Below are 4,109 nucleotides of genomic sequence, written 5' to 3' on the forward strand. Positions count from 1 at the left end.
GTTAATGAGACGAAAAGCTTTTAACTCCGCCTTGTTGAGAGCCTCCCCACACGTCAGAGTTGTACTCTACACAGGGGCGAATAAAACCCGTGTATAAAGTTAACAAAAGTGCAGGGGTAAAGAAGGTATGGAGTCGGCTTAGCGCACCTAATCTCTTGGAAGCAGATTTTACAGGTGATGTAATATGGTCTTTTCAAGATAAATCCCGTGAGAATGAAACCCAAGTATGTTTAAAGATGATGCAGGATTGAGCTGGATGATATTAAAAGTTTGTAGGTACTCCTGTGGAAGATTTTGACAGCTTGATAGGTGTAAGAACTGAGTGAAACGGGAGCTCCAGCTTTCCCTGTCATCAGCTTCCTATCCACCTTGGGTGCACCGCCTTGCTCGACTGGTGCTACAATCTACTTCCTACTCTCTAGACTGGATAGAATATGTCTAGAACAAAAGAATAATTAAAAACATTTAAACTTTGCTATTAGAAGAGCTTACTGCACATAGGAGCAGCATGAGAATAGTGTCTTCAGTCTGCTTGGCCTTCTCCCTTCTTCTGCCATGTGCATCCTTGAAACCATTGTCAGGTAGGACCCGAGAGAAAAGCATGTCACTCACAAGTAACAATAAACAAACACACGTAGTATGCTAGTCCCAGTTATTGCTATGAACACAAAGTGTACATGAATATTGTTCCTGTTACTACTGTTCTAATTTAGTGAATTATACAACTCTAGGGTCCTCCAGTTCACCATGAGAGAAAGCTCACACACACACACACACACACACACACACACACACACACACACACACACACACACACACACACACACACACACACACACACACACAAAATGATAAACGTAATTCAATAACTTCCTCCAGTGTGACCCGAGACTCATAAATTATCCTAGTCTGATAATTTCAACCACCGAGAGCCTTGACCAACATTATATAATGTAATACTATTATTTTCACCACTAAGAGCCCAGACTAATATTAAATAACATAATCCAGTAACTTCCACCTCTGAGACCCCAGATTACTAAATAACAGTTTAACAACTTCTTCCACCAACATCCCACGCAAACACTAAACTGTTTAATCCAACAACTTGCCCCTCTGCGACGCACATCAAAATTCCTGGTCGGTGTGAGCAATAAGCCGCCAGCATGGGATACAATTAGTTGCTTTCCAAAGCGATGATACTCATTACCAGCACAAGTAATTAGGTTCATGGACACCACAGCACAATACAACAAACCGCAGCACAGCACAACACACAACACCACACCACACCAGAGCACGGCATAGCACAGCACATAACACAATACCATATGAAACCTCTACACACCACACCACACCACATCAAGCCACACAACACCATGCAACACACACACACACACACACACACACACACACACACACACACACACACACACACACACACACACCAAATCACTACACTATACCCTCTGAACTGGAACGTGGTACATGAGACGGTAAGAGGAATACTAACTTTAGAAACATTTTGAAACTGACTGTATCAACTTCAGGGAAATTTCAAGGACATCAATTTCTAGGACAACAACTGCAGCGTCACTTAATGGGACGGTACTAGATGGAACGGCGCGCATGAGTTGTGGGAAAAACGAACTTCCGGGACATTTCAGAGACTCGGTACCGATTTCATTGATGCCAGACGATACAAACTACAACAAGGTAAGCGATGCGGTGGGGAAAATGTTAGTCAACACGAGGCCAGTGCAGATGCAAAAGATTCACTTGGTGTCATCCTTTGCAGCCTAGTTTAATACTGCATATTGTGGGCAGTTGTTCATCTTACTGATGTTGTTGTTTTTGTTGTTGGTGGTGGTGGGGATGGTGATGGTACTTTAGTGGTACCCCAAGCTCGTCTAGATGTGAATCCAAAGGTCGTCTGGAAACTGGTTGTATTTGATGCTGTCATAGATCTTTTGTTGAGGTTACAATGGACGATTTGTTTGTGTTGTGAAAGTGAGGTGCATGTAGTAACTGTTTCTGGTATGGGGTGCTACATCATGGTGACGGCATTGTTACTTGTCACTGGCTTGTATTCTGTGTTTTGTGCAGTAGTAGGATCTTTTAGTTACTTGTTTGCCACGTGGCACCATGTCCTAATGTTTATCCCAGAACAATGCTGGGAAAATAACCTGCGAGCAATTGAACTTTTGCCCAACCTAACTATAGTTCGTTGACCTTAACTTGGCGGAGATTATCGTCCTTTTGCAGCTTATTTCCCTTACTCAGTGGCAGACTAGAACAATTCTATGGTGCACCATCCTCTCCATAGCACTGCTTCGTAACTAGCACTGTATGCTCATGTTAACACTTTCGTCGTCTGACCCCCCTGCAGCCAGCAGAACCCTCTCTGCTTCCCCATCACCCCTCTCCCTCACTCCAACCTCTTTTCCGTTCATTTTATCACCCTGAAACACTTGGATTGGGGCATGAAAGGAAAAAGAAAATAATAATGCATAAAGCAAAATAGTTACCCCTTCCTCCCTCGCTCCAACCCTAACAGCTGAAAATCCACATGCTCGTTTTTTTTTTTTTTTTTTTTCGATCAATTATTTTCACCCCGAAATATCTGGATTAAGAGATTTGTTTTTATACTGTTAGAAAGCTGAGACTTTGCTGAATTAGATGAAAGATAAAGGAAAGTGATATTGCATAAAGTAAAATAGTTATGATGAGTATAAGTTGAGAGAGCATAAGAATGTTTACATGATTTTTTTCCTAGGCGTTTTTGGTCACAATTTCGAATTTTCCCATGAACGAAAATAGTATCATCGAACTGGAAATTCACCCAGGCTATATCAGACCAAATTTCAGGACGCTAGACGCAATTCCTGATTTATGGTGAATATTCCTTTGTTTGGACGTGGATCCGCGTCGAAAGAGCAGGTTGGACACTTTCAGGTTGGTCACGGATCCACGTCCAAAGACCGCGAAAATGTTAATCTAAGCAACAGCACAGTAGTGGAGATAGTGTGAAGACAATTTTTTGTCAAGCAATGGTTACCGGAGTAAAGACTAGTTTACTCCCCAGAACCTTAGCTATTTCACTTCATCCAGTTTTCATTACTCATTATATAAACTAAATTGTCAAACTATTACCAAATATATTTGTGTAGTTTATCGCTCCCCCAATGCTTCTTCGGAACCCAGTGTATTTGATTTTTATCACACAGTTGAGTAACCTTAACCTTGCCCTTAGCACTGAAATTACCGTTTTGGGTGATTTTAGCATACATAATGTTGAATGGTTATTGCATTCTGCCAGGACTGACGACGCTGGTCTAGAGTGCGAACTGTTTGCAGATTCGTTTACTTTCACCCAGCTGGTTAACCAACCAACCAACCAGAATACCTGATAATCCTGACAATAATGCCTATCTCTTGGATTTATTCTTGACAAATAATCCAGATCAATACAGGATAGAGGTACTGTCACCACTTGGATCATCTGACCGCAATCTCATCAAAGCCTCATTAGTTAACCCCCCTCACACCTCCCCGTTCTGAACCTGTCAGGGTGACCCGATGGCACTGTGATAGGGCAAACTGGGATGGATTTAGAAAATATCTTGCTGACATTACATGAAAGTCGTTCTTCTCTAGTGATCCGACCTCTATCCAGTCCCACATTTGCGGCTTAATACTAGCTGGTATGGATTTATTCATACCAAGTCAACATTTCACTAAAAGATCGAACTCTCCAAATTGGTGTGATGGCAACTGTGCCAGAGCAGCAGCCCAAAAGTCATTAGCATATAACTCTTACTTAAAATGAGAAACATCTGAATCACTCTCTCAATTTAAAATTGTTAGAAATCATGCAAAAGCTGTATTAAATCTAGCTAAATCAAACTTCCTTCAAAAGCGAGCATCAAAACTACTTAACAACCCTAATGACAATAGAATATTCTGGTCAACTCTTAATTCTCTCAGTAATAACTTTAACAAGTCATCTTCCATTTCCCCACTAAAATCTTCAGATGGCAACATTACAAAATGACCTGCATGGGAAAGAAGATATTTTTGCCAGTACATTTGCCAGAAACTCTACCAAA

Source organism: Coenobita brevimanus, chromosome 54 (assembly GCF_032717465.1).
Source record: "Coenobita brevimanus isolate Jiangsu-jjx chromosome 54, ASM3271746v2, whole genome shotgun sequence".
Taxonomy (NCBI): Eukaryota; Metazoa; Arthropoda; class Malacostraca; order Decapoda; family Coenobitidae; genus Coenobita; species Coenobita brevimanus.